The 18,588-nt window shown below is 33.7% G+C and overlaps 1 protein-coding gene across 3 annotated transcripts in view; it reads left to right on the forward strand.

Annotated features, from left to right (window-relative positions):
• Positions 1 to 13,136: 13,136 nt before the first annotated feature.
• LOC108070170 (uncharacterized) overlaps positions 13,137 to 18,588 on the forward strand; it is a 123,886-nt gene continuing 118,434 nt past the window's right edge. For all 3 annotated transcript variants that reach the window (XM_044393677.2, XM_044393679.2, XM_044393676.2), the window contains exon 1: positions 13,137 to 13,473. The gene's annotated coding sequence lies outside the window, so the exon portion shown is untranslated. The remainder of the gene's footprint in view (positions 13,474 to 18,588) is intronic.

Consider the following 18,588-nt stretch of genomic DNA (forward strand, 5'->3'; position numbering starts at 1 on the left):
TGTACCTTACACTATTTAAAAGGCAATAGACGCACCTTTCCGAAAAACTATTACTCGTTGTGATCGGGTTGCAATTAATGGAGGTACAACCTATGAAAGTTCAAAAACAGTTTCATTTCTGGCGTTTTTTTGTTATAGCTAGTTTTCATTTACTTAAAAAAAATACAAGTAAAAATGTATAAAATATATAATATATATAAATATTGCAAAATTTTGCAAAATGGTCACAAAATTGTTGATAAAAAAAGTAAGCAATATAAGTAAGTAAATTAGCGCGTGTGTCGATAGACAAAGGTATTTTGAATATATTGTCAAAATTTCAGATTGATCGGTTATGATTTGTTCGAGTTATGTGTCAGGCCGTCTCAAAAAAAGTGGTTTCGAGAAAAACGCGTATAAAGTTTTAAGGTGCCCGGGATATACTTGTGAGGCATCTCTAAGGCGGATTCTATATTTTGGTATGTTATTTTTGAAACCCTAACCAAATTTTAATATTTTTCAATTCTTAAGCGAAATGTAAAAACAAAATGGAAATCCGATCATTTTTAGCAGAGGTACAGTGAACACTGCAAAACGCCTTTTTTAATAATGTTCCAGCAATCGCTTTGCCACCGATATATTCGCCGATAGTATCGGCTATAAAAATTAGTGGATGTTATTAAAATGGCACTTAAAAATATATTAAAGGTTTGAATTTAATCCTTCCAACCAGTTTTTATAGAAAAAACCACAACAGATCAAAGACATTTTCTTACAGATTTTTTTGTTTTAAAATACAAATTGCATTGAAAATATTAAAATAAAACGAAATATTCAAATCATTTGATTCTATTGCCCTTACTTACAAGTGCCTCAAAATGTTTAAACAATTTGATTCACGGCATCCCCTTCCACCTGCCTTCCTTATTACACTAGTTTACAAAATAAAATCGACCTCACCCTAATCGAAGGCAACCTTAATTTTCCGGTAAAGTACATCTCCCTGATTAGGAAATGGGCACTTATAATTTTTTGTATGGTGTCAATTTTTTTTAAGTGTAAAACGAGATTTTAAATTTTTAGTGTTGGGCAACGTCAGAATTTTGTGCAAGTAGTTATGCATAACGTCAGTTTCTGTGCTATTAGTGCTGTGCAAGCTGAAAAGTATGCGATTTCATTATTTCTTTGTTTTGCGGTTACGGTTTCTTTATTTAATTTTATTTAATTTAATTTAACGCAGTATAAAACTAAACCTTAAAAATAGTTTTGGCTTCTTATTTGCTTCTTGTAGGAGCTATTGTCCGTTTCCCGAATAAGAAACCAAATATAATCGCCCATCATAGCGGCATCCCAAAAGCCATTGTATCGGCGCTCTATGTCCTTCATTTGCTGATGAAATCGCTCCCCATGCTCATCACTAACAGCTCCTAAATTCTCCGGAAAGAAGTCCAAGGTCGAGTCAAGAAAATGAATCTTTAGAGACATATGCACTCCTGCCAAAACAAACATAGACATAATAAACATTACTTTTAAAAGGTTATAATAGCTTACCCATAGCCTTATAGTTTTTAAGTAGGTTCCTTACAATAGTTTTGTAATTTCCCGCTTTGTTGTTTCCGAGAAAGTTTTCAACCACCAGCCTAAAAGACTTCCACGCTGCCGCTTCCTTAGAAGATAACAGCGTTGTGAACTTATTGTCCTTTAATAATTTCTTAATTTCAGGACCTGCAAAAACGCCCTTTTTAATTTTAGCGTAGGACAGTGCTGGGAAAATGGTAATTAAATATGTAAATGCGGCGCTTTCTTTGTTAAGGGCTTTGATAAAGTTTTTTACTAGGCCCAATTTTATATGAAGCGGTGGGAGAATAATATTTTCCTTATTTACTATTGGGTTATATTTAATATTGTTTTGTCCAATCACAGCGCGTTTTCTAGGTTCCCACTTTTTTTTACATAGTGCTGTGAGTCTGCTCGGCTGTCCCAAAGACAGAGGAAACAGCAGTTTTCGGTATAACCTCCTTGCATCCCACAGATCATGCCAACAACCTTTAGGTCTGCACAGATCTTCCACTGAAATTCGTCATATTTGATTAATTTCAGCAGTGCTACCATTGTCTCATATGACTCCTTCGTGTTTACTGCGTGGGCGATAGGTAGAGATGGTTTCTCATTACCTTTATGCAATAAGACAACCTTTAAACTCTCCTTGCTGCCGTCAATAAACAACCTCCACTCCATTGGTATGTGGTTTCCATTGAGCTCTTTAAACAAAGCGTCAATATCATTACAAAAACAAATACTGTCCTGTTTTGAAAAGTACTTCGAAAATTTTTCGTGGCGACTTCTGTAAATTGACGAATTAACATTCTGGTTTAAAAAGCCATGCTGCTTCATTCGAGAAGCCAGCAATTCAGACTTTTCTTTAGTTAGCTCAAGATCTCTAATTAAATCGTTCAGAGTCTCTTGTGTGAGCTTTTCCAATTCCGGCAACGTTTCGGAATCATTTGAAACGCATGTTTCCTCTGAACTTTCATCCGTAGCAACACGGGTCAAATTTTCAGAAAACTTAGAAGCGTTAGGAAAGGTAACTGACTGAACTTCCGCGTAATTCCAGGTGGCCGAACGCCCCACCCCACATAACTTGCTTAAGCAGAAGTAGCAATCAACTGAGTGATTTTGGGGCTCTCTCCAAATCATTGGCGTTTTGAACCAAAAAGCAGATCTACATATATGAAAATTGTATTTTATTGGCGGCCGAATGTGCAAATTTATAATAGCGTACCATCGGGTTTTAGACCATTTATATAAATTTACACGACACAAAACACACACAACATTTGGTGTCCACTTGGAATTGAATTTTGAGAAATTCCGAGAAAAACATTCTTTGTACCATTCTCGCATTTTATTATTAAAAACTAGAATTTCTGAACGTTTCTTCTTAACGTATTTACCGCATACAAAACAAAAATCATTAGGATCATTTAAACAATTAAACAGTCTTTTATAATCCATGTCAAGCTTTTTGCCAAATCATTAAATGTTTTCCTCGTAACTGCAATCGCATACTTTTCACTTTGCACAGCACTAATAGCACAGAAACTGACGTTATGCATAGCTACTTGCACAAAATTCTGACGTTACCCAACACTAAAAATTTAAAATCTCGTTTAACGGCCTCTGCTCCAAAATGCTGAGCCTAGGTACATACGATTAAAAATCTGTCAAAAATCTATTTACCGACGGATTGTCGTGATCAATGGCTCAATTTCTTCGTTAAAGATCAATCTTTAAGAATAAACTATAAAACTAATTTCGGTTTTTAGGCGTGTATTTTTTATGACCCGATTTATGCCTTCCAAACTTGAATTTTACATGCTTTTTTAGACTTTGACGAGGTGTGGCTTCTAAAATAATGACTGAAACTCAATGCTGTGTATAAAAAAGTTAAAGAGCAGTATATTACCTGTAAAATGAGTCATCGATGACCTCAGTCGGTTTACCAGAACTCAAGATAAAAAATAAAAAAGGGCCAAAAACGTTTTTTACTCTTAAAAAAAAATTGACACCATACAAAAAATTATAAGTGCCCATTTCTTAATCAGGGAGATGTACTTTACCGGAAAATTAAGGTTGCCTTCGATTAGGGTGAGGTCGATTTTATTTTGTAAACTAGTGTTATTATTATTATTCTAATCAAGGTGAAAAATTAATGAAAACAAAAATACTGAAACAAAATACACTGTGCAGCATTCTTAATGCTTTTTAAATTTACCTCGATGGATGCTATATTTCGTTACGAATTCCCAAGTTAAAAATAGGACCTCAAAGTTCGAAAAATGCTAAAATTGGCCAACTTTCCAAATTTCGGAGTTAGTTATCGAAATGTTTTGTTAACGAATTATTTATTAAAAAGGTACTTAGTATTGTAGTTCTGGTTAAAATTTCATGGTAAAAGAAGTTGTAGTTATTGAGAAATTAATAAAAACAGACCGCCTTTGCAAAAAGTTTGAATCACTGTCGTGAAAAAATGTCCTCTTTTTGCCATGCAAAAAGCTGGCTGTGAAGAAGAAGACATGTAAGTAAAAACCCTGCAGGAAACGGAATCTGTTTTGGACTATTAAAATACTAGTTGGGTCAAGAAGGTTAACTAGTTCAAGTTATGTCCATTTCCTTGTAACGAAGTGGTCCATTTTTCATATGCTTGTCGTCGGAAACAACTAGTCCATTTGCTAGTAGTTTTGCACTAGTTACTGTTAACCAATTTACTGTTACAGCTGTTAAACTACACTGAAAAAAATATTTTCACGAAAAAACTAATAATGAATCTCGAAACCAACAAGTGATTGAATTTCACTAGTACTTGACGATGCCAAACTTGATGCTCTCCTAATTTAGTATCCAATCAATAGTCGCGGTCCTTAGAGAATTTCTGATAATTATTATGTAATCAAGTACAGTAAATGATAATTAAATGGAATTAAAGCATCACCTAGCAAACAGAAAACAAAAAAAAATGTACAGAGACTGGGGATTGAACCGAGGACCTCGAGTGTTTGATTTGTTTAGTGTTAAATTTCTCAAGACATTTACACTCTAGGCTATATTTTTTGATCATATGTGTTACATTTGCAACTAGTTAAATTCCAGTTACCTTTTAACTAGACCCTAACATGTAATTGTTCTACCAGTTAAATATTTTTAAGGTTTTTTTTGTCAGAAAGGTACTAGTCCGAGACAAGTTTCTTTTTTACTAGTTTTGTATTAATCATTTTTTCGACTAGAACAAATTTTCTAGACCCTGTGTAGTCCAAATGCATTCAGACAAATTCCGGATGCTTTATTTTAGTTGTATTACTAGTTGTTTTTCAGACTAGTTCGCATTTTTCCTGCAGGGAAAGTACATTTTTGTTTATTATTAATTTAAACTAATAAGCTTTGCTAATTTTCAGGGGTAAACATAGGTTCCCAGCGCAAAACACCATATTCTTCCGATTCATTCGCGATAATGTCGACATTGCTAAAGGATTTACTCAGGGCGGCCGCATTCTTGTGAAAGGACCTGGCCAATGAGTTAAATCTCCATGGTAGTCCATGTAAAACCGTTTGTAAGGACCTCCTCTGCGTCCTAGCCTCTCGCAGTTTATGCCTTCGCAAGTACTCTAGAGCACACGGCATTTTGGTTCGCTTTTAAAATTCTTGCTAACTTAGAAATGAAAATAAACCAACGCAGCCTCGGCAAACCGCTGTTCAGGGCTGCAATATGTAGCCTGGCGGGTAATTCAAATTTTTAATTTTTTTCCTTTATTATGTACAAAATGCGCTTTAAACATATATTCTTTTTGTAATTTTGTAAGAAAAACATAAATAAGGTTTAAAACTTATTGAAAAATGGTCCAAATAAGTCAAATAAAATTCGATTATTATTGAATATTCGATATTTAGTGTATGCATCCAGCCCTGGTCGTTTTTCGGTAAATTTTCCGAAAAAAGTAAATCTCTCGAATTTCTGTGGCACCAACGGTTTTGGTCGGTTGCTTTCTAAACCAACCGTCCCCAAATCCGTCGACGGTTTCTGTGACACCCCTGATAGAAACCAATGCACCCTGGGACAAAAACTTACAAAATATCCATGTAAATTGGGCCAATATATACAATAGATTTTAAATATATATAAAACAAGAAAGGAAGCTACCTTCGGCCAGCCGAAGCTTATATACCCTTGTAGATAAAAGAATACTCACTCGGTGCAGTTCCAGGGATTCCAGATTCAGCGTTTCGATTTATTTCAATTTTGTTTTTAAGTAGTCAAGAATCAAAACGCCTACTTCCTACAAAGTTACAATGAATTTTCTTATATTTGTTTGGGAGCCTTAAGATATAGTGGTCCGATCCGGCTCGCTACGACATATGTACTACCTGCAATAGAAAGAAGACCTTCGGGAAAGTTTCATCGCGATAGCTTTAAAACTGAGAGACTAGTTCGCATAGAAACGGACAGACGGACAGACGGACAGACGGACAGACGGACATGGCTAGATAGACTCGGCTATTGGTGCTGATCAAGAATATATATACTTTATGTGGTCGGAAACGTCTCCTTCACTGCGTTGCAAACATCTGACTGAAATTATAATACCCTCTACAAGGGTATAACTAGCAGGGTCTGTAGCCCGCAGCTTCGCCTGCGGAAATTAAAATTGAAAATTAAGCATTGCTTTATCTTTGGTACTTATTTTAAATTTAAAAAATTCCTAATTTTTATTCTATAAACCTAGAAAAGATTTTATCAGAACTTTTTCCCTTGATATCCGTAAAAACAAAAATATTTTGTCCTTTGAAAACTACTTAAAAAAACATGTGTCTTTTTTAAATATTTTTAAAATTATTATGGATTGTTTGCATAAGTTAACAGATGGACAAAACAGAAACAAACAGATTCCTTTTTCGACACAAATCCTTACACTAATTTCATTCAAAACATTAGTATTTTGTCCAAAACATATTATTTAAATATAGAATGTCAAACTGCATTGAGCATGTAGTAAAATTCCCAATCCATTGCCATTAAAGCCTAGAAACATTATTTGAAAAAAAATTTCTTTAAGAAAAAAATAGATAGGATACGAATTTGATTAAATTTACATGTTAAAAATATTAAACTCTTTTTCAATTTCGGAGAGTTTTGACTATTGCTGTCCCGCTCTTACCCAGATAAAGTTATGAATTTTTTTGTATGAATTAAGAGTGCAAAAATATGAATTTCAAAGCAGTACTTTATCGAAAACAAAGCAAAAAACTGCCAAAATATGGATTATCACGCCGCGTTAAGTATGTAATTCAATTCCAAATCGATTAGCGTTTAACTCTAGAAAAAAAAACTTGTATTCTTAAAAAAAATTGCTAAAAGTTTTACATAGCTCTCCAACAACCAATATAATAATTTTGATTAAGATTTAAAAAATTTGAGGGAATATTTTTAATTTAAGTTCGCATTGAAATGTTACAACCGCTTCAAAATGTGATGGGATGTTTATCCTTCGACAGTTAAAAAAAAATTAATGTCCCCAATTCTTATTTAAAAAAATGAATGCCAGAGATAGGATAATTTTAGGCTTATTTTTATTTCATCGGTCCCTTAAAACAAATCCTGTTGATATTGGCCTTGCTACCTCGTTCTACATTTTCTATTTCTATTTTCTATTTATATTTTTTGTTTTTTAAAGATGCAATTTTTAAACTATTTATTTAAACTATTACAAACCAAATACTCTTGGCGAATCTGCTACCTGGGGGTTTTTGGAAGGTATCCACAGTAGACAACTATTATAAGGGAAACGTTTTGCTTTATGTATTTGACTAATTTAAGAAAAGACATCTAGAAAGGCAATTCCTAATTACTGCATTTTACCATTGATATTTTGTTTCAGTATTTTTGTTTTCACATTAATTTTTTTTTAATTAGAACTATATTAATAATAAGGAAGGCAAATGGGCGGGGAAGCCGTGAATCAAATTGTTTAAACATTTGAATTTGTTTAAACAATATGAGGCACGTGTAATAAAGAGCAAGAGAATCAATTGGTTTGGATATTTAATGTTCTTTTAATATTATTAATGAGATTTGAATTTTAGTTCACAAAAATCGGTTACAAAATGTCTTATGTAAGTATGTTGTGGAAATGTAAATGAAATATTCTTTTAGCAAAAGGATATCAGTATTATCTTGAATTTGAATTTGAAAAATTGAGCTTAATGGGATTTCTGTAAGGTCTACCGATATTTTAAAATTTAACGTTTACTTAAGAAAAAGGGGCAAAAGAAAAGATTTGCGATATAATCGATTTTTTTTGGCTGTGGTATTTTTTTTTTCCCCTTGCACGGTCACACTTAAATTGCGACAGCAGGACATACATATGCACATACATACATGCGCCAGCAGAACATACATACAAACATATGGGGACGCGTGACGTCACATTAGGTTAGCCAAATTTGAAAATATTGGGGACTTGGTTAAGGATGCTGAATCTCCAAGAAATTTAAATGCAGTTATTTGCGGGTATGCCATAAGATTATGAACATCACATTTTTAAACCATTTGAACAACATTTATAACAGAGAAATGGCAAAAGAAAGAATTAAAAAAAAAACAAATCGAATTCTGGGGCACTTTGGGGTCGTTTTTATACCCGTTACTCGTAGAGTAAAAGGGTATATTGTATTCGTGCAAAAGTATGTAACAGCTAGAAGGAAGCGTTTCCGACCCCATAAAGTATATATATTCTTGATCAGGGTCACTAGCCGAGTCGATCTAGCCATGTCCGTCTGTCCGTCTGTCTGTCTGTCTGTCTGTCTGTCCGTATGAACGCTGAGATCTCAGAAACTACAAAAGCTAGAAGGTTGAGATTTTCCACACATATTCTTGGGCTTCCTACGCAGCGCAAGTTTATTTCAGACGAGCGCCACGCCCCCTCTAACGCCCAAAATCGCCCACTAACGATTTTAAAATGTGCCTGGCGGTCACACCTTTAAAGATTTCCGAGAAGTATAAATGCAATTTTGTTGTGTATATTTATACCTATCGAAATGTAGAAGTCATTTTTCAAATTGACCCGGCTGCCGTCACCACTCATTTTTGTTTACATGTCGCCGCCTATGATAAATCTTAAATTTGGACTCTGTCAACCGAAAAAAGTGGAAAAATCCGAACTTTAAAAATCCACCATAAATCCAGTTTTCCATGGACTTGGGCCATATCCGGCTTGTTTTATTCGGTAGGATGTAAACTTTAAGTTTGTACCCATTATGATTTTTCAACGGATTTATTTCGAGTTTTTACGATATATACAGCCGACTTACAGACGACCAAAAAACACATTTTTCATCTTTGTCGAGCTTCTGCGCTGCCATTACTCATCCAATCGTATTGATCTGTATGGCAAAGTTAAGCTCTGATCTATTGACTTTAAAATAAAACTAAAACTGGCCCAACCGAGTGGATATCTGCCGAGATATAAGAAGAAATTCGAAAATAGTCCGAAATTTAACATTTCGAACTTTAAAAAATTAAAAAAAAAAAACTGTCCCATCGAAAAAAAAATAAGTGCTATTTTTGTGATCTAGGGGTCCAGCACTAACAGAATTTGCCATCAATTGCTGGGGAGCACACCAAGAATATTATTTTGTAAACTAGTGCAATTATAATATATTAACTTATTTAATATTTAAGGGGGAAGATACATATACAGGGGTGTCACAGAAACCGTCGACGGATTTGGGGACGGTTGGTTTAGAAACCAACCGACCAAAACCGTTGGTGTCACAGAAATTCGAGAGATTTCCTTTTTTCGGAAAATTTACCGAAAAACGACCAGGGCTGGATGCATACACTAAATATCGAATATTCAATAATTATCGAATTTTATTTGACTTATTTGGACTATTTTCCAATAAGTTTTAAACTTAATTTATGTTTTTCTTTCAAAATTACAAAAAGAATATATGTTTAAAGCGCATATTGTACATAATAAAAGAAAAAAATTAAAAATTTGAAGCCCTGAACAGCGGTTTGCCGCGGCTGCGTTGATTTATTTTCATTTCTAAGTTGACAAGAATTTTAAAAGCGAACCAAAATGCCGTGTGCTCTAGAGTACTTGCGAAGGCATAAACTGCGAGAGGCTAGGACGCAGAGGAGGTCCTTACAAACGGTTTTACATGGACTACCATGGAGATTTAACTCATTGGCCAGGTCTTTTCACAAGAATGCGGCCGCCCTGAGTAAATCCTTTAGCAATGTCGATATTATCGCGAATGAATCGGAAGAATATGGTATCTTGCGCTGGTGACCTATGTTTACCCCCGAAAATTTGCAACGCTTATTAGTTTAAATTAATAATAAACAAAAATGTTGTACATTTTTGCTTACATGTCTTCTTCTTCTTCACAGCCAGCGTTTTACCTGGCAAAAATAGGACATTTTTTCACGACAGTGATGCCAACTTTTTGCAAAGGCGGCCTGTTTTTATTAATTTCTCAGTAACTACAACTTCTTTTACAATAAAATTTTTACCAGAAATAAGTTTCATTTTTAACTACAATACTAAGTACCTTTGAATAAATAATTCGTTAACAAAACATTTCGATAACTAAATCCGAAAGGGCATAGCAGACTTACCTAGGGAAAACGGCCCCCAGCGATTTTTAAAAATTTTGAATCAGCGATGGTAGATAATTAGAAGGAGAATATGGAAACCAATTTTCAAAGCTATTGGACATTTGGCTGAGGAGTAATCGTCTGCAATCCAAAAATGTGTTTAAGCTTATATCTGACCAACGGAAACGCTTAACTGAAAATTAGTGATGAGAAATCAAAGGGATAAGAAATAGGTCCTCGCTAAAGAAGCTTGGAATTTTTAAGACTTTTTAAAAGTGCAGAAAAACGCGATTAAAATTTTCAAAAAAATTTTTGACCACTTTCAAGTTTTGGCAACACCACCAATTTTTTACAGCTCCTGTGTCTTTTAACCATTGAATTAATAAAAAAAAATCATAATTTTATAGGTGGTGCAACAGTGTCAAAGAAAGGAAAAACTAGATTTCAAGTAGTTTTGTGGGACTTTTTCTACAACCCGGCCACCCCAGTTTTTTTTTTTTAAGTTTTTGAAGTGCACAGTACCAACTTGATTGCAAAGCCCATTGCTTCCAATATTTATTCTCACACCTATTTTGGCACTATCATCACTCTTTTGCCGTATTTTGGCGTTAGAAAGAAAACCGAAATCAATTTTATCTTTCGAGCAGAAAGCACGATTTGCATAATTCAAAAGCAGAAATATCTGTCTTTTCATGGCCGATTACGAGATAAAAAAATAATGCTTTCAGACCATAGATGTCCATAGATGTTCAGACCATTTTTTAAGTCCAAAAGTAGGATTTCGGCCAATAGGTAAGTTTAAAAAATACCATTCTATCCCAATTCACTGGATTCAATGTGGCATCTCCGTTGAGGAATTCGCTATGAATTCTTTTCATTGACCTATTATTTTTTTCCAAAGCATATACAATTTTGTGTATTACATATTAAAAGCCTACTTTTGGACTTAAAAAATGGTATCGCTGGGTCATCAATGGTCTGAAAGCATTATTTTTTTATCTCGTAATCGGCCATGAAAAGACAGATATTTCTGCTTTTGAATTATGCAAATCGTGCTTTCTGCTCGAAAGATAAAATTGATTTCGTGTTTTCTTTCTAACGCCAAAATACGGCAAAAGAGTGATGATAGTGCCAAAATAGGTGTGAGAATAAATATTGGAAGCAATGGGCTTTGCAATCAAGTTGGTACTGTGCACTTCAAAAACTTAAAAAAAAAAACTGGGGTGGCCGGGTTGTAGAAAAAGTCCCACAAAACTACTTGAAATCTAGTTTTTCCTTTCTTTGACACTGTTGCACCACCTATAAAATTATGATTTTTTTTTATTAATTCAATGGTTAAAAGACACAGGAGCTGTAAAAAATTGGTGGTGTTGCAAAAACTTGAAAGTGGTCAAAAATTTTTTTGAAAATTTTAATCGCGTTTTTCTGCACTTTTAAAAAGTCTTAAAAATTCCAAGCTTCTTTAGCGAGGACCTATTTCTTATCCCTTTGATTTCTCATCACTAATTTTCAGTTAAGCGTTTCCGTTGGTCAGATATAAGCTTAAATACATTTTTGGATTGCAGACGATTACTCCTCAGCCAAATGTCCAATAGCTTTGAAAATTGGTTTCCATATTCTCCTTCTAATTATCTACCATCGCTGATTCAAAATTTTTAAAAATCGCTGGGGGCCGTTTTCCCTAGGTAAGTCTGCTATGCCCTTTGGACAAATTTTGTATTTTAAAGTTCTAGCTAATTGGTAACACTGCCAGGTAGACGGTTTGCCGTCGGATTTTTTTAGCTAATTTTTTCGAGAGTTTTAATAAAAAGCATATTTTTAAATTTAACCCGAAGTAGGTATAAAAATCGTAGTATTCATTAGAGTTGTCTTAAATAAAGTTATATTTTTGGGAAACACTTGTAAGTTGGGTAATTTTATCAAAACGTCCGGCAAAATACGGGGGATTTATAAACTGTCAAAAATGACGTCTGTGAAACCGAGATTTGCTATTCGGGGGAAATTCGGTTGGAATGGTTTTCTGTGACACACCCGATAGAAAAAATAAAAACTCAATTTTTTATTTTATTCTTTAAATTGGTAGAATAATTCTCTAAAAATGTGTCATGAAAGTTTCACGAAGAAATTCTACCTATTTTGGAACTTATGCCAGAATGGCGGCACCCACCTTCCTTGTGCAGTAGATATATTCCATTACTTTAAATGCCTTTTTCTCGAAACCACGTTTTCCTCAGCTGCGGATCGAGTAACTCAAAAAGTAATGCCTCGATCATCATGCTGCTTTTACAGAAATGTTTGTAATGAAATTGGCCACTGTCTGAAATTTGTACGTTTAAGTATTTTTTGATAGCTAAAAACAATAAAAAAAATTTGAAAAAAATATATTTTTTTTTGGATTTGTTACGAATTCCCAAGTTAAACTGCGTTTTCCAAAAAGTTCCCCGACGCAAGGATTCTTAGCAAAAGGACCTCAAAGTTCGAAAAATGCTGAAATTGGCCAACTTTCCGGAGTTCTCAGAGGCAAACGGATACATTATTTGATTTGATGTTAAAGTTTTTTAAAAGATACACTTTTTATCTTTCAAACCCCATACTTTGAATAATTTTAGGATTTTTATTAAGGGAGAAACAAGTTTTAGAAAACATAGTCCGAAAACATAAAAGCGTACAGCTGCGGTCAAAATAGTAGTAGTGTTGCCGCCCTGTGTTTTTAAAAGTTTGTTGGGGTATGGGGTTTGAAAGATAAAGAATGTATCTTTTAAAATCTGTATCTGATGTTTTTATTGTTTTATTGTCTAAGCGTAAAGACAAGGACTTTGGGCGCATCTAACAGTAAATGGATTTAAAAGCGACACGTCTAGAACGGAAAAGAGCTTTAAGATTTTTAATCTTAGACGAAAACCAGCGACTCAAAAGCTTTTTGCAGTGTTCTTAAAGCTATTTTTGTGTTAATATGGCGTCCTTTAAGCTATCTTAAAAGATTCTCTAATATAAGGGAAAAGCTCTCTCTCTTGTGAATACAAAATAGTAAATATTTTAAATAAAAATAGTATATATATTTTAAGTGCTTGCCAAGAATTTATTAATCTGTCATTATCAGTGTTTGACTAACTGTGTTGAGAATAACTTTACCAAATGTTAGGAATCATGCGCGAAACGTTGCAACGACTTTTACAAGAAAGCAATCGATAAAAAATAAATTGAAACGAGATGTATTTGCGTGTTATTATTAAGGCGTAAAACTATTTCGATGGCTATAATGCGTTATCGTAGGCGTTTTAAATTGAACGGAATATATTATAGCTAAAAACCATATAGGAAATTATCGACGACCAAAGGTAATTTTATTCAGGACTGTTAAAGCGTTTTATATCATTAAATTGCCAACATATATGGGTCGTATGTGTATATACCCTATATACTCTATTAATATGAAGAAAACTTCAGAAAATCATGACCATTTCATAAGTATATGACCGCCATTTTGTTACTTTTGCATTGCGTTAGCAGTTTTTGAGTTATGAATTTTGGAACTGCAGATATGCGAATGCGTAAACAAAACATTCAAATGTATGCATAAATAAAACGTATATATATATGATATATGAGTGTATGTAGGCAAAAGCGTAAAAATAACAAAGTTTTCGAACATGTTATTTTGAGGTGTCATAGAAATCTTTTTATATTAAACCAACCGCTTTTGGGTGGAAGAAGTTTCTGTGACACCACCACTTACATTTTATCAAAAACGATTTTGAGTAACTTACATGTGAATATATTTAATTAAACCTCGCCTATTAACCTGTTGAATTACATACATATGTACATATGTACATATATGAATTTCTGTTAGGGTGGGTTTGCAACAAGAACAAGAGAGACCTATGTGGTCGGGCGCCTCGACTATGACACTAAGCTAAAGGAAGTGCGAGGGTGATGGAGCATGCTGCAAAGCTATAGCTTGCACCCTGTTTCCAACTACCGGCGATTACAAGTAAATCTAAGAGGTTTTCTAAACGACTTACATTTTCACCTAATTTTAATGTCAGGCTGAGCCCTTTTTGCAACCCGGTTCACTAAGGGGTATTTGACCACTTTTCTTACCAAATAGACATTTAAATAAAAATGAAATAAACCATAAATTGTAGTTACCTTACTATTTTTATAGTAAATATACAATTATTTATAGTTATTTCAGTGCAGCAAAGTAATAACCTTTTCCAAAAGTAACTTCATCCTACACCTTATAAAGGTGGGGGTTGCACTTGTCTTCCAGACTTAAGACAGAAAACAAGTTTTAAAGTAAAGTCTTAATGACTCAAAATCTGACATGGGCTTGGTTCATGAAGGGCTAGACCCAGTTGGGAATTATATATAAGGCATCGCAGAAGACTTTTAAAATTACTGTTGCATACTTTTATATTAAAGAAGTTATGTAAGGGTAACTATTGTTCATAGTTAAACCACTATTAAAAATAGTTTCAAGGTAAAAAACAAAATACACACTTCGCGTAAGCGTAACTATTTCAATAGTAGTTTAACTATTTAATAGTACGCAAAGCAAAAACAAATACACGGACGACTATTTTTATTGTTAAAGTACCATGTGCATAAAGCAACTTTTGAAAATGCAAATTTTTTTATATCGACAATTTGCCGTTATTTATTCGTAAATTACACCAGTTTACAAAAAAAAATCGATGAAATATACCATGAATGAAACCTTTGTTTTCCGGTAAGGTACGTCTTCCTGATTAAGAAAATGACACTTAAAATTTTTTTTATGGATAAAATTTTTTTTAAAGTGTAAAAAACGATTTTGACATTTTTTTAATTTCTAACTTGAGTTGTGGTTAACCGATTTCAACCATAAGTGACTCATTTTACAGGTAATAGAATGCCCTCCAACTTTCTTATACATTGCATTGAGTTCCATTCATTAGTTTAGAAGCTACATTTCGTCAAAGTTGAAAAAGTTAGAAAAAATGCAAAAATGCTGTCATAAATGGCTTCGTTAAAAATACACGCCTAAAAACCGAAATTATTTTTATAACTTCTACTGGTAGAAGGTGCTTTGACAAAAAAAAGCACCAGCAAATTATTTTGATATGCATTTTTGAAGCTTGCGACAACGGTGTTTTTTTGGCCGTTTACAGCTGTTAACTGACCTAACAGGGCTCTAACAGGGCTGTAATATCCGTTTTTCCCAACGTAAAAACTTGATATAAAATCGAGCTATTGATTGATTTTTTGTTGATGGTCTTGTTAGTTGACTGAAAGATGTATCTTTAAGAATAAGTCATACAAATAATTTCGGTTTTTAGGCGTGTATTTTTAACGAAGCCATTTATGCCAGCATTTTTGAATTTTTTCTAACTTTTTCAACTTTGACGAAATGTAGCTTCCAAACTAATGAATTGAACTCAATGCAATGTATAATAAAGTTGGAGGGCATTCTATTACCTGTAAAATGAGTGAATTATGGTTGAAATCGGTTAACCACAACTCAAGTTAGAAATTAAAAAAGGGTCAAAAACGTATTTTAACACTTTAAAAAAAAATTTATCCATAAAAAAAATTTTAAGTGTCATTTTCTTAATCAGGAAGACGTACCTTACCGGAAAACAAAGGTTTCATTCATGGTATATTTCATCGATTTTTTTTTGTAAACTGGTGTTATTTTTGAAAGAAAAAAATTTGCCGCTCAATTGTTTTTAAAATTATGAGATTACAAAATTACACATAACACTAGTTTACAGCAAAAAAAAGGTAAGCCTTGAGACCAATTTTTATACCCTTGCAGAGGGTATTATAATTTTGGTCAGAAGTTTGTAACGCAGTGAAGGAGACGTTTCCGACCCCATAAAGTATATATATTCTTGATCAGGATCAATAGGGGAGTCGATATAGCCATGTCCGTCTGTTTCAATAGCTTAAAACTTTCACAGTTGTCCTAAAACATGTGTACGCAGATCAAGTTTGAAAGCCGACCTGGTCGGACGTCTATATCCTATAGCTCCCATAGGTACAATCGGATATAGCTTTTACAAAATGAGTATATTTCGCTCTGTGTAAGAGCTTTTGATATTAATCTTATTCTCTTACGCATACCTTCATCAGGGTAAAAGCACATGCCGATCGGACGTCTATATCTTATAGCTCCCATAGGAACAATAGGGTGAAATCGGTCAAAATTTGACGTTTTTAAGGATATTTCGCGCAGAATATAAGCTATTCCCATGAAACTTTCCATATCGTATTACTTTATGCTTACCTTGGTCAGGGTAAAATCGCGTACCGATCGGACGTCTATATCATATAGGTCCCATAGGAACAATAGGGTGAAAAATTTTTAATTTTTATTTTTCAATTGTAGAATATTTTGTTGTTTATTAATTTATGTTGCTATTCTAGTCAAGTTTTCATTCGTGAAATCTGCAAGGGTATTAAAACTTCGGCTTGCCGAAGTTAGCTTCCGTCCTCGTTTTTGATTAGTTTTGAGTTGCTTATCACGCTGAACAAATTTAAAAAAATTCCCAAAGAACCGTTCTGAAGATATTCGCAAAAATTCAGATTTTCGGCACATCTTTTATAAAACCGTACAGATCTCAAAAACCATTGTAAATAAATAAATAATAATAAACTTGTAACTTACACTTTTTAAAGGCAAGGTACAACCTCTGAAAGTTCAAAAAAATTTCATTTCTGTCGTTTTTTTGTTATAGCTAGTTTTCATTTACTTAAAAAAAATACACATAAAAATGTTTAAAATATTTTGAGCTTTTAGATCTAAAGGCTGTTTTGTTGTTAACAAGCTAAGGCCATATATTTGTAAATGGAGTGCAAATTCTAGGAGATATGCATTTTTAAGTGAAACAACCCATTTCCAAAAAATGCTTTTAAAGGCAAGTGACCTGCTTTTGTTAGTTTGCTTTTTGACATATGAACAAAATAGGAGTATTTGTTGTACATTAAGTATACCGAAACATATTTCAAATACATTTAAGGTATTTAAACTAAAATCGTAAAACAAAATCGGTGGAGCCTCTTCGAAGAATGTATGGTTTTTGGTAAGCAAGAAATTTTTAAGATCGACAAAAGACTTTATTATTTATACTTTTTCCCCCATGATAATAAGAAACTTCCCGCATTTGCATCCAGCAATAGTCGCCTAGCATTCCTTCATCCCAAAAAAATTGCTTTTCAAATGCTGAAAAGAAATCCAAATGACTATCAAGGAAGTGCGTTTTAAACAAAAAGTAGTGGAAGAAAATCGGTGGTCCTCTGAGAAGAACATTTTGCAAATTTTGGGTGCACTACAGTTCTTGACTCAATCAAGAGCAATTAAGTAATCTTTTCGTAAAACTTCTTTCGAAAAATAACAGTTTAAAAATGTGCAAAAATTCTCCTTCGAGATTTTGTTACGTTTGCGGGTGTTATTTCCTCAACCCAAAAAAGTGTGTTAAAATAACAGATGGTGTCTGTGCTTACAAACAGTACTTCGGCATTGATCCAAAAAACGTATCTAAACCATGGACTTCTAAGTCAATTTGCCTCACATGTTCAAGTCGGTTACTCTTGTTTAAAAGTGCAAAGGAAAAATATTTAACGTTTGGAAGGCCGGTTCTGTGGAGAAATCCAATGGATCACAATACTGATTGCGGTGGAAAATTTGGCAAATTAGTTTACCCCGATGTAGCATCAGTATCCAAAGTAGAAGAACATTCCTCGCATTTTCAAAAGCCAACAATCAACCGAAATAATAATGTTGTTCCAGTTGATGAAGAGACTACAAGTGATTCAAGTGAATCTGAACATTCAGAATCGGGAAATTCCGTCCGGAAGCCTATGAGTCAAGAAGATCTCTATGACCTGTGTCGAGATTTAAATTTTCGAAAGAAAAGTTAGAAGTTCTTGCTTCCCGATTAAGGGAACATGGTTTTTTAAAAACGGAAACTCGAATTTTATTTTACAGAAATCAAGGCAAAATTTTTGAAATTTTTTTTTCAAAAACTAATGATTTTTGTTTTTGCAATAACGTTTCAGAGTTATTTGAAGCAGTAGGAGAACATCACAATCCTGCTGACAGGAGTTTATTTATTGACGGAAGCAATTATGGCGTTAAAGCTGTTTTACTGTATAAGGGAAACGAAAAACCGTCTATGCCTATTTATTCCAGTAACGTCAAGGAAACATATGAGACCATGAAACTGCTTATGGAACTAATTGACTACAAATCCTACAATTGGGAAATATGTTGTGACTTGAAGGTTGTTGCTATACACACTGGTCTCCAAGGTGGATACACAAAGTTTAGCTGCTTTTTGTGCTTCTGGAATAGCAGGGCAGATGCTTTACATTTTTCACAGCATGATTGGCCAAATCGAAAGGATCATGTCATCGGCGAAGGTAATGTCCTTAAAGCAGCCCTTGTCCGTGCAGAGGACGTTATT

Source organism: Drosophila takahashii, chromosome 2L (assembly GCF_030179915.1).
Source record: "Drosophila takahashii strain IR98-3 E-12201 chromosome 2L, DtakHiC1v2, whole genome shotgun sequence".
In the NCBI taxonomy this organism is placed as follows: Eukaryota; Metazoa; Arthropoda; class Insecta; order Diptera; family Drosophilidae; genus Drosophila; species Drosophila takahashii.